Consider the following 19,076-nt stretch of genomic DNA (forward strand, 5'->3'; position numbering starts at 1 on the left):
AAACTCCACTTCGGCAGCCCAGAATTTCACTGGTTCGGATCCTGGGAGTGGACATGGCACCACTCATCAGGCCATGCTGAGGTGGTGTCCCACATGCCACAACTAGAAGCACTCACAACTAGGATCTACAACTATGAACTGGAGGGCTTTGGAGAGAAGAAGGAAAAATCAAAAAAGAAGAAGATTGGCAATAGATGTTAGCTCAAGGTGCCAATCTTTAAAAAACAAAAAGATCTGACACAATAAGCTGGAGAAAGAAGAACAAAGGAAGCCTAAAGCAAACAGAAGAGAGGAAATAATAAAAATTACAACAGAAATTAATGACACTTAGGGGCCAGCCCAGTGACCTAGTGGTTAAGTTCCCACATTCTGCTTCGGCAGGGGGTCACCAGTTCAGATCCCTGATGCAGACATGGCACAGCTCTTCAAGCCATGCTGTGGCAGGCGTCCCAAATATAAAGCAGAGGGAGATGGGCACGGATGTTAGCTCAGGGCCACTCTTCCTCAACAAAGAGGAGGATTGGCAGCAGATGTTAGCTCAGGGTAATCTTCCTCAAAAAGAAGAAAGAAATTAATGACACTGGAACAGGGAATTCAATAGAGAAATCAATAAAACCAAAACTAGCTCTTATAAAAGATTTAAAAAATGGATAAACCTCAAGCCAGGCTAGCTCAGAAAAACAGAGAGAAACACAAATTCCTAATCTCAGAAATGAGAGAGGGGCTATGATTACTGATCCCATGAGCAGTAAAAGGATAATAAAGAAATGTTTGACATTTGATATCTTCCCCAATGAGTTCTTTTGGATCTATAGTGAATCTTGAAATGAACTAATTCAAATCTCTCCCGGACCCTTTGACAGCTGGCTTCTAACTCAGATAACCAAAATATTGATGAGGATGTGAGTTAATGTCTGAATCATTTCCATCTAGTAAGACTCTATCGTGCATAAATTAGACATCAGCAAAATGCAAAAGTTGTGGGATTCAAAGGACAACATTTAGAATGAAAAAAGACAATCCACAATATAGAGAAAAATTTGCAAATTGTATATCTGATAAGAAACATACCTAGAATATATAAAGGACAGTAGCAACTCAGTTATAAAAAGACAAATAACCCAATTTTCAAATAGGTCAATGAGCTGAACAGACATTTCTCCAAGAAGATACACAAATGGCCATTGAGCACATGAAAACATGTCCAACGTCATCAGCCGTCAGAAAAATACCGATCAAGGCCACAGAGAGAAGCCATTTCGCACCCACAGCGTGGCTAGAATCAAAGACAGACGGTGAGTGTGGGTGAGGATGTGGAGGAACTGGGACCCTCACACGCTGCTGCAGGAACAGGAAACGGTTCAGGCGCTTTGGAGAAGGTCCTCCTGGCATCCAAACAGGGACACAGAGAGTTACCATCTGACCCAGCAGTTCCGCTCCCAGGTGTGCGCCCAAAAGAAAGGAAAGCAGATGTCCACGCAAAAACTTGTGCAGGAATGTTCACAGCAGCCACAGTCATAAAAGCCACAAAGTGGGCACAACCCAAATGTCCCTCACCTGAGGAAAGGAGAAATACATCGTGCTACAGCCCCACAATGGATATTCCTCAGCAATCAAAGCAATGAGGGGCTGACACACGCCACAACACGGATGGACCCTGAAACTGCTACGCTGAGTGCAAGGAGCCAGACACAGAAGGTCACACACTGTGTGATTCCATTTATACAGAATGTTCAAAACGGGCCATTCCATAGAAACAGAAAGTGGATTTGTGTCTGCCTAGGCCTTAGGGGCTGGGGGAAATGGGCCTGTCTCCTAACAAGGAATGTGTTTCTTTAGAGGGATGGTGGAAAGCTTCCAGAATCGACTGTGCTGATGTTGCACAATTCTGTGAATATACTAAAAAACTGAATTGCATGCCTTCGAGTGTGACTTGTATGTGAACCGTATCTCAGTAAAGCTGTTCCCGTGATTAAAAGACAGCATCGTGCATCGTCAACAGAGAATGTAACCCCCAGAAGGGAGCACAGAATCTCATTCACTCACCTTACAGGATCTGAACTAGGGCAACAAAACCCAGCGGCATTCTATTAGCTAACGATCTGGGTAGCAGGAAATCCTGAAATATTCACGAAGATTTCCATGTTTTAATTTTCAGAAAAAGGCATCAAAGGTTTAAAAACTCATATTCATAAATGTCTGGAAAGAATCATCATCACTCGGGGGAGGGGACACGGGGAAGTCGTCAAATGGAAAGAAGTGTCAGTATTTGGGTCACACAGATCTGCACCCTGAATGTGAAGGTGGACCCACATCACCACTCCACCCCCAGGGATGACCTCAGAAGTCAAAGAGGACAATTAACTATCTCTTTCGAAAGCATCAGTTTGTGAAAAAACAACATATTAAGAAATAAACATTTTAGGAAGGGGGTGGAGCAAAATGGCGGGGTGAGCTGACCCGGGATTCTCTCTCCTCCAAAATACAACAAAAGATTGGAAGAACTGAATTTCAGAGAATAAACATAATGCCAGTTCGTTAGAGACCTACAATACCAAGAAGGTGGAGATCATAAACCTTGCTTACACCCTCGTAGGCGCTGGAACGGTAGAGAGAACATTGCTCCCTCCCCTAGAGTCTGCGATCGCTGCGGCGGGGGTCGGGAAGGAGCGGGGGAGGGGCCGCACGACCGGGGGATCATCCAGGACTCCTGCCACTGATTCAGTGGAGACCCGCTGACAGGGGGGAAAGCTTCCGTCCACGGGGACCCCATGAATCAAGGGCCTTGGGAGACCAGAGAACAGAACTGATCTGAACCCAGACTGGCACGTGTGAGTAACAGCCCTCCCCCCCAAAAAAAGCCAGTGGGCACAGCCATCTTGCCCCAAGGCGGAGTGCTCATAACTCGGGGCTCTCGACCCCCATCTAGTGGCGACAGGCTGTAACTGCAACTGAATTCTACCACCATGCGAAAAAAACGCTCCTCTACCATCCAGCAATTTATAAAAGCCCCAGACCAGAAGGAAAACAATAAAAACATAGAATTAAGTCCTGAGGACTTGGAATTAGGTAAACTAAGTGATAATGAGTTCAGAGCGGCTATAATCAAAAAACTCAATGAGGTAGAGAGAAAGATAGAGAAACAAGCCGAGTTCTGGAGTTACTTCACAAAAGAGATTGAAATCATAAAGAAGAATCAAACAGAATTACTTGAGATGAAAAACATAATGGACCAGATAAAACAGAATACGGATTCCCTGAATGCCCATGTAGACAACATAGAGGAGAAAATTAGCATAATCGAAGATAGACAGGCTGAATGGTGCCAGACAGAGGAAGAAAGAGAACTAAGAATTTTAAAAAATGAGGAAAAGCTCCAAGAGATAATGGATTCAATGAGGAGTAAGAACATAAGGATCATAGGAATTCCCGAGAATATGGAAAAGGAAAATGGAGCAGAAAGTGTGCTTAACGAAATTATTGAAGAGAACTTCCCAAATCTAGGGATCAACAGAGAAATGTGTGTAGAGGAGGGTTTTAGATCTCCCAGATTTGTCAATGTAAAAAGAGCTACCCCACGGCACATAGTAGTAAAGTTGGCAAAAAGGAAAGATAAGGAAAGAATACTCAGGGAAGTAAGAAAAAAAAGAGAATAACCTATAAAGGATACCCTATCAGACTGTCAGCGGATTTCTCGACAGAAACCCTACAAGCTAGGAGAGAATGGAGTGACATATTCAAAGCTTTAAAGGATAAAAATCTTCAGCCAAGAATACTCTATCCAGCAAGAATTTCCTTCAGATATGAGGGAGAAATTAAATCTTTTCCAGACAAACAAAAGTTAAGGGAATTTGTAACTAACAGCCCTCCATTACAAGAAATCCTCAAGAAGGCTCTCATACCTGAAAAAAGAAAAAAGGGAGAAAGGGGACACAATCCACAGACTAGGGAGACCAATGGATAGAACCAGAACAGGATAGCAAATATTCAACTATAGCATTAGGGTAAAGGTAAGGAAACTACCAAAACAAGGACGATCTTATCACTCTAACTCTACAAATTCATAAGACGAGCTGGAATAAAAAATGAAAATAATTATTTAGGAGGGGAAGAGCAAAGGGTCTAAATCAGTATTGGTCGAGTAAGTAAGAGACCACCAGAGAATAGACTATATTATACACGAGATTCTAAATACAAACTTCAAGGTAGACACTAAAATAAAGTACAGAACAGAGTCACAAATCATAAATAAGGAAAAATCTAAGAAACCCAGCATAAGAAATTGCAGTATTAAATGGGTAGTCTAAAGCACACAGGAAAAGAAACACAGGAAAACAAGATGATGAGCGACAGATTAACAGCACTAAGTCCACATGCATCAATAATCACTCTCAATGTGAACGGATTGAATCTCCAATAAAAAGACACAGAGAGGCAAAATGGATTAAAGAACATGATCCAACAATTTGTTGCCTCCAGGAAACACACCTCAGCCCCAAGGACAAACACAGACTCAGGGTGAAGGGGTGGAGGACAATACTTCAAGCAAATAGCAAGGAAAAAAAGGCAGGTGTTGCAATTCTCATATCAGACCAAGTGGATTTCAAAATAAGACAGGTAAAGAGAGACACAGAGGGACAATATATAATGATCAAAGGGACACTTCATCAAGAAGAAATAATGCTTATAAATATCTATGCACCCAACACAGGAGCACCAAGATTCATAAAGCAACTATTAACAGACCTAAAGGAAGATGATAAAAACAACACAATAAAATGCAAACTGGTACAGCCACTATGGAAAACAGTATGGAGATTTCTCAAAAAGGTAAAAATAGAAATACCCTATGACCCAGCCATCCCATTACTGGGTATCTATCCTAAGAACCTGAAATCAGAAATCCCAAGAGTCCCTTGCAACCCTATATTCATCGCAGCATTATTTACAATAGCCAAGACGTGGAACCAACCTACATGCCCAGAAACTGATGATTGGATAAAGAAGATATGGTATATATACACAATGGAATACTACTCAGCCATAAAAAAAGACAAAATTGGCCCATTCACAGCAACGTGGATGGACCTCGAGGGTATTATGTTAAGCAAAATAAGCCAGTCAGAGAAAGACGAACTCTATATGACTCCACTCATAGGTGGAAGTTAACATATTGACAGGAGATCTGATCGGTGGTTACCAGGGAAAAGGGGGGGAGGGGGGAGGGCACAAAGGGGGAAGAGGTGTACCCACAACATGACTAACAATAATGTACAACTGAAATCTCACAAGGTTGTAATCTATCATAACATTAATAAAAAAACCCCACAATGATAGTAGGGGACCTCAACACCCCACTCACATCAATGGACAGATCATCCAGACAGAAAATCAACAAGGAAATAGTGGAACCAAATGAAAAACTAAAACAATTGGACTTAATAGACATATATAGATCACTCCACCCTGAAAGAGCTGAATACACATTCTTCTCAAGTGCACATGGAACATTCTCTAGGATAGACCATATGTTGGGAAACAAGGCAAGCCTCTACAAATTTTAAAAAATTGAAATAATAACAAGCATCTTCTCAGATCATAGTGCTATAAGGCTAGAAATTAATTACAAGAAAAAAGCTGAGAAAGGCACAAAGATGTGGAGACTAAACAACACACTACTGAACAAGCAATGGATCATTGAAGAAATTAAAGAAGAAATAAAAGAATACCTGGAAACAAATGAAAATGATAGCATGCCATACCAACTCATATGGGATACAGCAAAAGCTGTAATAAGAGGAAAATTCATCGCAATACAGGCACATCTTAACAAACAAGAAAAATCCCAAATAAGCAACCTTAAAGCACACCTAACTGAACTAGAGAAAAAAGAACAAATGAAGCCCAAAGTCAGCAGAAGGAGAGAAATAATAAAAATCAAAGCAGAAATAAATACTATTGAAACGAAAAAGGCAGTAGAAAGGATCAATGAGACAAAGAGCTGGTTTTTTGAGAAGATAAATAAAATTGACAAACCACTAGCCAGACTTACAAAGAAAAAAAGGGAGAAAGCTCAAATAAACAAAATCAGAAATGAGCGAGGAGAAATAACAACAGACTCTGCAGAAATACAACAGATTATAAGAGAATACTACAAAAAACTATATGCCAACAGAATGGATAACCTGGAGGAAATGGATAAATTCTTGGACTCCTACAATCTCCCAAAGCTCACTCAAGAAGAGGCAGACAATTTGAACAGACCAATCACAAGGAAAGAGATTGAAACAGCAATCAAAAACATCCCAAAGAATAAAACCCCAGGACCAGATGGCTTTCCTGGGGAATTCTACCAAACGTTCAGAGAGGATTTAATACCCATCCTTTTCAAGCTATTCCAAAAAATTAGGGAAGATGGAACACTTCCTAACACATTCTATGAGGCCAACATCACGCTGATCCCAAAACCTGACAAGGACACCACGAAAAAAGAGAACTACAGGCCAATATCACTGATGAACATAGATGCAAAAATTCTAAACGAAATTTTGGCAACCAGAATTCAGCAATTCATCAAAAGAATCATACATCATGATCAGGTGGGATTCATACAAGGGACACAGGGATGGTTCAACATCCGCAAATCAATCAACATGATACACCACATCAACAAACTGAGGAATAAAAACCACATGATCATCTCAATAGATGCAGAGAAGGCATTTGACAAGATCCAACAGCCATTTATGATAAAAACTCTGAACAAAATGGGCATAGAAGGAAACTACCTCAACATAATAAAGGCCATATACGACAAACCCATAGCCGACATCATACTCAATGGGCAAAATTGAACATCATCCCCCTGAAAACAGGAATGAGACAAGGATGCCCTCTATCACCACTCTTATTTAACATAGTACTGGAGGTCCTGGCCAGAGCAATCAGGCAAGAAAAAGGAATAAAAGGAATCCAAATAGGGAGGGAAGAAGTGAAACTCTCGCTGTTTGCAGATGACATGATCTTATACATAGAAAACCCCAAAGAATCCATTGGAAAACTCTTAGAAGTAATCAACAACTACAGCAAAGTTGCAGGGTATAAAATCAATTTGCATAAATCAGTAGCATTTCTATACTCCAGTAATGAACCAACAGAAAAAGAACTCAAGAATACAATACCATTCACAATCTCAACAAAAAGAATAAAATACCTTGGGGTAAATTTAACTAAGGAAGTGAAGGACCTATATAATGAAAATTACAAGGCCTTTCTGAGAGAATTGGTTGACGACATAAGGAGATGGAAAGACATTCCATGTACATGGATTGGAAGAATAAACATAGTTAAAATGTCCATTCTACCTAAAGCAATCTGCAGATTCAACACCATCCCAATCAGAATCCCAATGACATTCTTTACAGAATTAGAACAAAGAATCCTAAAATTCATATGGGGCAACAAAAGACCCCGAATTTCTAAAGCAATCCTGAGAAAAAAGAACAAAACGGGAGGCATCACAATCCCTGACTTCAAAACATACTACAAAGCTACAGTAATCAAAACAGCATGGTCCTGGTACAAAAACAGGTGCACAGATCAATGGAACAGAACTGAAAGCCCAGAAATAAAACCACACATCTATGGACAGCTTATCTTTGACAAAGGAGCTGAGGGCATACAATGGAGAAAAGAAAGTCTTTTCAACAAATGGTGCTGGGAAAACTGGAAAGCCACATGGAAAAGAATGAAAATTGACCATTCTTTTTCACCATTCACCAAAATAAACTCAAAATGGATCAAAGACCTAAAGGTGAGACCTGAAACCATAAGGCTTCTGGAAGAAAACGTAGGCAGTACACTCTTTGACATCAGTATTAAAAGGATCTTTTTGGACACCATGCCTTCTCAGAGAAGGGAAACAATAGAAAGAATAAACAAATGGGACTTCATCAGATTAAAGAGCTTCTTTAAGGCAAATGAAAACAGGATTGAAACAAAAAAACAACCCACTAACTGGGAAAAAATATTTGCAAGTCATATATCTGACAAAGGCTTAATATCCTTAATATATAAAGAACTCTCACAACTCAACAGCAAAACATCAAAAACCCAATCAAAAAATGGGCTGGAGACATGAACAGACATTTCTCCAAAGAAGATATACTGATGGCCAATAGGCACATGAAAAGATGCTCATCATCGCTGATCATCAGGGAAATGAAAATCAAAACTACACTAAGATATCACCTTACACCCGTTAGAATGACAAAAATATCTAAAACTAATAGCAACAAATGTTGGAGAGGTTGCGGAGAAAAAGGAACCCTCATACACTGCTGGTTGGAATGCAAACTGGTGCAGCCACTATGGAAAACAGTATGGAGATTCCTCAAAAAATTAAAAATAGAACAACCGTACATTCCAGCCATCCCACTACTGGGTATCTATCCAAAGAGCTTGAAGTCAGCAATCCCAAAAGTCCTATGCACCCCAATGTTTATTGCAGCACTGTTTACAATAGCCAAGACGTGGAAGCAACCTAAGTGTCCAGCAACAGACGAATGGATAAAGAAGATGTGGTAATATATACAATGGAATACTACTCAGCTGCAAAACAGAACAAAATGATTCCATTTGCAATAACATAGATGGACCTTGAGAGAATTATGTTAAGTGAAATAAGCCAGCGAGAGAAGGATAATCTGTGTATGACTCCACTCATATGAGGAATTTAAAATTATGGACTGAGAACAGTTTAGTGGATACCAGGGGAAAGGTGGGGCAGGGGGTGGGCACAAAGGGTGAAGTGGTGCACCTACAACATGACTGACAAACATTAATGTACAACTGAAATTTCACAAGATTGTAACCTATCAATAACTCAATAAAAAAAAGAAATAAAAATTTTAGACTCATGAAGAATTGAATCTTCCAGATTCCCAGTTTTAAAACTATAAACTTGTGAAGAGTCCATTTCGCAGGCACTGAAGGGACTCTCCTCCTCGTGGTTGGAGTGGATTCCAGACATGACAGACGCCTCAGGATACAACTGAAAAGAATCCACAGTGTTTGCAAAGGGCTCTTTGTTGACCCTGAATCCAACCCTAAATGCTCTGTCAGACAACAGACACAAAGGCGGGTCAGCACAGCCAGCAGGCAGAGAAACGAGGATCATGGGAAATTCAGTACTTTGCAGTGATGGTGCAGGGTGAGTGTCTGTTAAAATCTATCAGGGTTTAACGTACCTTCCACGAGTGAGCAAACACAAAGTGGTTCTGGATGTGTCACAAAGCTGTGCACCTGTTCGTGATGCCAATCTTTGTCCCCCCTCAGCTCACGTGACCATCACCGACCATAATACACTTTCCTGGGTGCAGACTGCTCACCAGGGCCAAGGTGCCTGAGATGCTGGTGCCACAGAAGTCCTGGCTACTTAGCCAGTGACACCTCCAACCTGCACCTCCCCTGTTCTGTCCTGGCAGGTCAGGAGGACCCCCACCCACCCCAGCCCAGGGGCTCTCCAGTGACTTTCATGACACAGTCAAGGTTTAATGACTTTGGAGGCCTGGGGTCACCAAGCATGAATGCATAAAGAAGCTGCCCTGTGTGTGCACAATGATCACATCAAGGAGCGTTCTTGACACTGAAAAGGAAGGATGTCGTTTCCAGAATAAAGGACAGACCATCCCAGGAAACAGCAGTTGCCAAGCTTCCCCTGACATGTGTGTGCACATAATACACAAATATTATATGTGCATGCACATAATATACAAATAGTACTCACCCCACCTTTCTAAGGGGTTCCCTCCTCCCTAAATGGAGATATGAGAAACCTACCCCCAGGGGTGTGGTGAGAAATGAGCACAGGGAAAGTGTGAATCCAGCCCCAGCCCAGAGCGAGAGGGAAGACGTGTCAGCTGCTTGATTCTCACACACACATCTCCTCCTGGCCTTGATCTGCGCACTGCCCGCCGTCAGGGAAGACTGTCCCGGGCCAGCCTGGGGCAAAGCCTGGCCGTGGGGACCAAGCCTTGGAGAGGCCCAGGTGGGGACACCAGGTCACAACGCAGGGGCCCCATGGCGTCATTAGTTCAAAGCAGCTCAGGTCCACTCTGCACACCCACCTGAGTGCTGACCCGCTTTGTACCAAGCACAGCGCTGGGCGGCCACAGTCGGGAGCAAGTCAGCTCCTGCCCCCCAGGAATGTCAGACCAGGGAAACGAGAACCAATGACGGCCTCGGACATCCAATAATCACTGATCTAGTGCTTCTTGTAGAGATTTACATAGAAACATAGAGAAGCAGGGCATTTGAAACACAGTCAACAGAAACTGGGAAAAAAAACATAAAATGAATCATCTAGCTAAATGAGTGTGGGGAAATCGTTTGCTTGTGGAAGTTTGGCAGGATGCTCGGGACCTGTGGCGGCTGCTGGCTGAGTGTGCAGCAGACGCAGCAGAACAGAACCACTCAGCGAGGGAGCCAAGCACATTGGGGGGAGATTCCACCCAGAGCGAGGTTTTCATCACTGGTCGACAAATGACCTGTGGTAGAATCTGACCCTCCCCCAAAGTATCCCCCAAGGGGTCATTTTATTCATGGAGACCCACATGAGCACCGTGTGCTTCGAGCTCTGGAACAGCAGGACATCAACTGGCCCACACATACCAGGCCAGCCTTGGTCCTCTACCCAGCAGGTGCCCTGGTGCCAACAGCGAGCCCACCCTGATCTGCCCGAAGCCGATGGTGACGGTAGCAGCAGAGGTGAAAACTTTAATGATTGAAGGGGCAGGAGATGACGTCCAGCAGGAACCCCGGCCAGCCAGGAGGAAATACTGAGTGGTCACAGGTCTGCCTGGTCCCAGAGGACATGGGTGGACACGGGCTGGGAGATGGGGTGTGGGTGGGACTGGGGCTAAGGGCCAATGGTGACACACCCTGTTTGGACTGGTTTGTAGAGCAGGAAAGGAAGGCTGGGGTCTGAGGCTCTGGGCGCATCTCTAAGTGTCCTGGCCTCTCAGCAGAATAGGCGAGGGCTGAGGGCTGAGGGAACCTGTAACCCCCCGCCCCCCACCACACACACACACACAGGGACAGCACTCAGAATGCAAAGAAGGACATGCAGAGGGCAGGGGCAGCCCCAGGAGGCAGGGGCCTTGGGGCCTCAGGAAGAGCAGAACCGCAGCCCCCACCACAGCAGGAAGGCCCGAGGGTCTTAGCCAAGGGCAGGAGCCCCACGGGTAGGCCAGTAGCACAGCACAGGCGGGCTCACCGGAGGCGTAGAAGGAGACCAGGAGGGACATGATGGCCATGGGGGCCAGAGTCACATCCCGGGAGGTGCCAGGAAGACCTACACGAAGCACCCATGAAGGCAGAGTAGAGGCCAGACTGTTGGGGAGAGAGAGCGATGAGCCCCCAGGAGGCACATGGCAAGCCCACAGCGTCCCTGGTGTAGACGTCTGAGCACAGGGGTCTGTGTATCCATTGGGTATGTTCGGCACACCAGCGCACACAGGCAGGGTAACCACTCACCCTCTGTCACCCACGAGTGTGACCTGCAGTGACCAGGGCACCTCTTTTCTCCCTGTACCCATCTGGTACCACCTGGGTGCCACCCGCGGGAGCACAAAGGCCTGTGTGCTCTATGTGAGTGTGTGAGTCTGAGGAAGCGTTCTTAAGGCCACGGTGAGCCATCCCGCTGGCCCTATCACACAATCTAGAAGTAGCTCGGTGCCTGTGTGATAAGGGTGACAAGAGCAGGTACAGGGACATGTGTCTGCCCAAAGGCACTCACATGCTCTAGATTGTAAACCAAGGATTCTTGGGTCCCATGGGGTTGGAGCCCTGGGTGCCCCACTGTCTGGAGGGGATACTGTACATTTCTCCTCGGCTTCTGGGTGGGCGCTGAGACCTGGAGTGGGTTCAGACCGTGGGCGTGGCATGCAGCATGCAGCAAAGGCAGACATTTCATCTGGGGCAGGATTCAGGCCCCTCAGCACAGGTGGGTGACTGGGGAGTGACCCTGAGCCCGACCTAGAACCTGGCCATTAAGTCCATCTTCAGCCACAGCACAGAGTCCTGGGACAGCCAGGCCAGGATGGGCAGCCTCCTCTGCACGGCCACAGGGGGGCAGCAGAGGGCTGGTTGGGCCATGAAGGCTCCTGAGGCCAGTGCCTTCACAGAAGAGCCCATGCCTGGGGTAGCAGGAGGGTCGACACAGAGCAGCAGTCAGGGTCCCAGCTTCAGAGAACCCAGCAATAGGGTGGGGGTCCAGGGCATCAGCAGAGGCACAATCTGTCTCCCCTCCAGGGGGTCTGACACAGATGGGTTAAATGCTCCCTTGCTGGTCTGAGAGGAAGCCAACAAGCTGTGCAGAGGGGCCTACACCAAGGTGGGCCGTCCCCTCCCCTGCTCACTGCTCTCCCCGAATCCCCCTGCCCAAACCCTGGGCGCCTTCTCTCCCTGCATCAGTGCTGGCCTGGAAGAACGCGGTAAAGGATTTCTCAGTGAGAAGCTGAAATGTTCATTAGACTCAGGGTTTCTCCTCCCAGAGAATTTGTTTCCTTTTTTTTCCTCCCCAGGGAATTTAACGGGGAGCAGCACAGAGACAAGCAGGGTCCAGGGGGCACCCTTTTCTGGCTGGCGGGGAGTGGGTGGAGCACTGGCTCCCTGAGGCCTGGAGACTTCCCAGGTGCGCCCCACTCCACCCACTGAGGGGGACGGCAGCGCAGGAGGGGGGTCTCCCATCCTGAGGCCACGTCTTACCCAACCCCTACCTGTGGCATCGCATCCCTAAAGAGGCCCCAGGGATTCTAGCCATTTCTGGGAAAAGGCAAGATTCCCCTGCATCAATTCAGGGTGCACAGCATCCTCTAGGATCCTGCATGTAGAGCCAGCCCCAGACCACCCCTCACCCGGGCCCCTGGAGCCTGCTCCAGGCAGAACCCAGCCCCCAGCTCCGAAGCTGCTTGCTCTGAACCCTGGGGTCAAAGGATGGGGACCCCACACCAGCTGACAGTCCATGGCCTGCTGGCCCAAAAAGGCTGAGGGCAGCAGGGACCCAAGTGGGGACTCAGTGGGTGTGGAATGGGGGTCCCCGATGGAGGTGCCTGCACCCTCAGATCCCACACTGCCCCTCAAGTCCACCATGCCCCGGTGACCCTGGTTATTCCCAGCAGCTCATCCACCCAGTCCAAGAGGCCGGAGGAGGGCATGGGAGAGGGAGAGCCCCCAGTGCCTCTGCTGCAGGGGATCCCTCCCTTGTCTCCCCCGGGGGTGCCCCCACCTACCCCCACCCCCACCCAAGTGGTCCAAGTGCGGGCTGGGGCTCCGCCTATCCACCCATGAGCCCTGCTCCACCGCTTTGTGTGACAGAGAGCAGGTCACTCACCTCTGTGCACCACGGTCTCCTCCTCTGTCACATGGGGTCACAGTAATACCTCGTCCTGGGATTGTCACGGGATTAGCCAAGTTAACGCTTTCTATGTACAGCATGCAGCAGGGTGCCTGGCACGCGCCCTCCCACTGTTAACTGCTGTTACGATGTTGTCCCAGGAGTTCGAGTGACCATGAGAGCTGCCATTGAAGTCACTTACTCTGTTTTTATTGTGCTAAGAGATATATAATGTAAAATGTACCATTTTAAGCATTTATTTATTTATTTACTTATTTATTGATGTGACATTGGTTTATAACATTATATAAATTTCAGGTGTACATCATTATATTTCGATTTCTGTGTAGATTACATCATGTTCACCACCCAAAGACTAATTACCATCCACCCATCACCACACACATGTGCATAACCACCCCTTTCCTCCTCCTCCCTCCCCCTTCCCCTCTGAGAACCAGCAATCCAATCTCTGTCTCTATGTGTTTGTTTATTGTTTATATTGTCTACTTATGAGTGAGATCACACAGTATTTCACTTTCTCCCTCTGACTAATTTCACTTAGTATAGTACCCTCAAGGTCCATCCACGTTGTCACAAATGGCCGGATTTCATCCTTTCTTATGGCTGAGTAGTATTGCAGTGTGTACATATACCACATCTTTATCCATTCGTCCCTTGATGGGCACCTAGGTTGCTACCAAGTCTTGGCTATTGTGAATAATGCTGCAATGAACATAGGGGTGCATGTATCTTTATGCATTTGCGTTTTCAAGTTCTTTGGATAAATACCCAGCAGTGGGATAGCTGGATCATATGGTAGATATATTCTTAATTTTTTGAGGATACTCCATACTGCTTTCCATAGTGGCTGCACCAGTTTGCACTCCTGCCAGCAGTGTATGAGGGTGCCCTTCTCTCCACATCCTCTCCGACACTTGTTTCCTGTCTTCTTAATTATAGCCATTCTGACCGGAGTGAGGTGATACCTCATTGGAGTTTTGATTTGCATTTCCCTGATAGCTAATGATGTTGAGCATCCTTCCATGTGCCTGTTGGCCATCTGTCTATCTTCTTTTGGAGAAATGTCTGTTCATATCTTTTGCCCATTTTTTAATTGGGCTGTTAGGTTTTTTGTTGTTGAGATGTATGAGTCCTTTGTATATTTTGGATATTAACCCCTTATCTGATATATGGTTTGCAAATATCTTCTCCCGATTGTTAGGTCATCTTTTCATTTTGTTGATGGTTTCCTTTGCTGTGCAGAAGCTTTTTAGTTTGATGAAGTCCTATTTGCTTATTTTTTCTATTGTTGCCCTTGCCTGGTCAGACATGGTACTTGAAAATATGCTGCTAAGACTGATGTCAAAGAGTGTACTGCCTATGTTTTCTTCTAGAAGTTTCATGATTTCACGTCTTACATTCAAGTCTTTAATCCATTTAGAGTTAATTTTTGTGTCTGGTGTAAGATAATGGTCCACTTTCATTCTTCTGCATGTGGCTGTCCAGTTTTCTCACACAATCTATTGAGGAGGCTTTCCTTTCTCCATGTGTGTTCTTGGCTCCTTTGTTGAAGGTTAGCTGTCCACAGATGTGTGGGTTTATTTCTGGGTATTTTAAGCATTTTTAAGAGTAGGGTTCAGTGGCATTAGGTACATTCACATTGTTGTGCAGCCGTCACCACCATCCATCTCCAGAACGTGCTCATCATCCAAGAGTGAAGCTCTGTCCCCATTAGACACTAACCCCCGTGCCCCCTCCCCAGCCCCCGGATCCTCCATCTACTTTCTCTGTGTGAGTCTCACTACTCTAGGTCCCTCGCAGAAGTGGAACCATACAGTATTTGTCCCTTTGTGACTGTGATTTCACTCAGCATAATGTCCTCACAGTTCATCCATGTTGTAGCCCGTGACAGTAGTCCATTCTTTCTCGGGCTGAATGGTACTCCAGCGTGTGCATACAGCACATTTGTTTATCCTTTCATCCATCGGTGGACACTGGGCTGTGTCCACCTCTCGGTTGCTGGACTCAAGCTGCCACGAACCTGGATGTACCCAGGCCCTTCGAGTGATGTGTTCTCTCACAACATCACCTTACAGTGAGCAGGTGCTCTCTGTTCCCATCTGAGAGACCGAGGCTGGGTAGGTGGCCTACGTGCAGAGGGGACTGAGGCCTGTGCACAGACACTTCCTGAAAGGTCCATCAAGCAGTTGTGGATGTGCTTCTTTCTGGGCGGGGCTGCAAGGACACAGAAGGGCTTTTCCTTCTCACCTGACATCTTTCTGGTCTGTCTGAGTGTGTGACATGTGCCACGATCCCTCACACACTAGAGAAGAGAAGAGCTGGTGAATAAAAGGAGGCTGCTGCTGTCATTTTCAGCCTGCGATGTGTGTTCCTTACAGAAATGTTGGGAAGAGCAGAGAAGCATAAAGAAGAAAATAAAAGCCCCCAGAGTCGGTGTGTGCCCTCCCAGTCTACTGTGTTTCCTGCCAATGTCCCACGGGAGGAACCTGTGGGCCTGTGGGGCGAGGAGGGAGAAGCAGGGCATATCTCCGTGGGTTCCGGCCACCTGAGGTCCACACCAGGGCCCAGATGAGCACACCTGGCTGTCTGCCTGGGGGGGCCTGCCTCCCCGCCACCCTGCCTGAGGCATCAGAGCCGGGAGCGGAGGGCTGGCACCAGGAGCTCCAGCACCTCTCCTCCTCGGGCAGGTGCAGAGCCTGCTGCTGCGTCTCGGCCGGGCCGGCGGTCCCACAGTGGGGGCTTTGTGCCACTGTGGGGACAGACCGGCACCTTCCCTCCCTGTCCCAGAGGGAGGAGGACTGGTCGGGAGCCAACTTCATCCCCATGCTGCCTGCTCTGAGCACTTGTCCCCAGGCCCCGGGCCTCCTGGCTGGGCCATGGGTCCATGAGGACAAGGGCCTGGGCTGCCCTTGCAGAAGCCACAGCCAGGCACAGGGGTTGGGCAGCAGAGAAGGGAGTCAAGGACAGTGGGAGACAGCAGGAGCTCTGCACAGGCCCGTCTCCCACCTCCAAGCATCCCCGGGAGGAAGCACGTGGGGCCAGAGACGGCGTCCCTGATGGACTTGGTGTCAGGAGAACGGCTCTGTCCTCCAGGTGGGGCGGACTCACTGGAATTAAGCTGCTGTTCAGGAACTCCTGCAGACTCGGGATGACAGGGCAATGAGGGTTGTGTCCCCTCCCCTCCCTCACATGGCCGGACCTCTGGGCAGTTAACATGGGACACACTGCCCAGAGTCTTTAGTTGGGATTCTTGGAGTCCCCAGATGATGGAGTTGGAATGGGGGAGAAGGTTCCAGATTCTCTTAATCTGGTCAGAGGACGAGGGGACCCGGAGAAACTGAGGCAGTGTGGTCACGGGAGACTTTCAGTTCCAGGGGAGGAGGCCAAGCCCAGAGGGCTGTTCCTTCCTGAGGACTGGGGATCCTGGGGTCTAAAGGCAGGTGGTATGTCAGTCAGCTGACTTCAGCACTCCAGCCCCTGCTCGCTGTGCAGGCCTGTCATCCTCTGTGTCACCTTCCATGGCCCCTGGCACTGCAGACACCCAGCCCAGTGCAGGACCTTCTGTGAGAAGTGTGGCCACAGGGAACGTGGCCTGGGCGGACCCAGTCTGGACCCCAGACCTACAACCTGTGGAACATGCTGAGAGGATGACCCCTCCCATGTTTCCCAGATGCCCCCCTCTTTCTTCCTCCACCTCTTAAATCTGGGGTCTGTGCCCTTCCTGTGGGCTCACAGGCCTGGCCTCAGATGTGTGGCTTTAGTGTCTAAGAAGAGACCCTCTGACTCACTGGATCTGGGTCCCTATCATGGGGCCGGTGGAGAGAAGGTGAGGACGTGGAATTTTGACGTCCAGAAGCGTGGAGGTTCCGGGCGAATCCACCCACAAGAAGGACGATGATCTCAGGCTTCATGAGGAGGGCCGGTGCCTCTGCCTCCTGCCCCAGTTCAAGGGCAGCACCCGCCCTGGTCCCCGACCTACCTGCTTGAACGTTGACTCCCACCCAACTGCCCCCCAGGTGCCTTACTTCATCGCTGACACCCCAGCATCCTGAGCTGACCTGGCCACTCAGGACACCACCATCAGGCAGAGGGACCAAGGTGGGTCCAAGGAGACCGGATGGTAGGGTGGGCCACGGCTTGGGCCCCATGCTGGGCCAGCAGTCTGAAATCATGGCATCAGCAGGCTGGGTTCCCTCTGAGCCTCTAGGCTCTTCCTGCCTCCTCCAGCTTCTGCTGGCCCCAGACGTCCCTTGTGACATGGCTGCCCCACTCCAGGCTCTGCCTCCGGTGTCACAGGGCTTCTCTGTGTCTTCTGCTCTGTGTCTGTGTCTCTCCTCTTCTTATAAGGACATGTCACTGGATTTAAGGCCACCTGGATGCTTCAGGATGCTCTCACCTTGAGATCCTCAGCAACTACATCTGTAAAGACTCTTTTTCCAAAGGTCACGTTCACAGGTTCTGGGGGGACATATCTTTTGGGGGATCACCATTCAATCCCCTACAGGAGGTGGCTGCCTTCTTCATTTCCCTGTTGGTGCCACTAGTTCACAGTGACCTGGGAAGGAGGTGGGGTGAGGGATCCTCTCTTCCAGCCCCTGCCCAAGGCTGTCCCTGGTAGCTCCATGGGCAGACGTGGGACTCCAGAAAACACAGAATCCAGAGGATGGCAGGTAGCAGCTGCACAGGGGTGGCACAGAAGAGCCAAGGGAGGGCCGGAGTCCCTGGAGGGGAGGGCTCAGGCGGAGCTGTGCAAGGCCTGCTCCAGGATGGGGTGCTGGTGGAGTGACTGGCTCCAGCCTGGGCTCTGAGCCCCCATCCACAGCATCTTCCTCCCTCCTGAGACGTGCGTCCCTTCCACCTCTGCCCCTTTGCTCAAGCCATTCTCCCTGCCTAGCATGCTCTCCCCTCTCCATCCCACCACCATCTTTGTCAAGAGTCCTCCTGCCTGGAGGCCCCTCCTCAGAGGGCCCGTGGCTCTTTTTCCTTGGACCACTGAGCAGTCAAGCTCCCCTCCCTGCTTAGCATGGGTGTCCCAGTCTCCTGTGGCCATTGGATGAGCTCCTGCAGGACAGGGGTGGCCCCACTGCCTCCCTCCCATGCCCTTCAGGCCTCAATGGATCTTCCTGACACAGGCACCTGAGAGCCCAGGTCAGGAGGAGGCGGGCTGGGACAGAGGCCTGGGAGAGAGTCCTTCCTGAGCGCATTCTCACTCCTGGGCATGCACTCACTCCACAGAGACTGGCCTTGGAGGGGGGCCAGCCACACCCATCACAAAATGGGGCCCATGCCCCGAAGCTCTGACATCCTCACAGAACAGAGTGCAGACTTCGAGCTGGAGGAGACCCTACAGGTAGATGCTTACGGCCAGCCCATCCCACAGACAGGGACACTGAGGTCCAGCAGGAGGGGTTGGGGAGGGGCCAAGTCCACTGCCAGCCCTGAGGTGGCAGAGCCAGCCCCAGAGTCCAGGTCTGAGGCCTGCCTGTGCCCAGCTCACAGCACATCCCAGGGACAGAGAGAGCCTGGGGCAGCCCTTCTACAGGTGAGACCAGAGCCACGAGGACAAGGAGCATGATGGGCCGGGCTAGGGGAACAAAAGAGGGCTTCCCTGAGGCAGTCATGTCCCCACTCCACCCCAAACTCGGCCTGTCTCAAA

This window comes from Equus asinus, chromosome 8, assembly GCF_041296235.1.
Source record: "Equus asinus isolate D_3611 breed Donkey chromosome 8, EquAss-T2T_v2, whole genome shotgun sequence".
Taxonomy (NCBI): domain Eukaryota; kingdom Metazoa; phylum Chordata; class Mammalia; order Perissodactyla; family Equidae; genus Equus; species Equus asinus.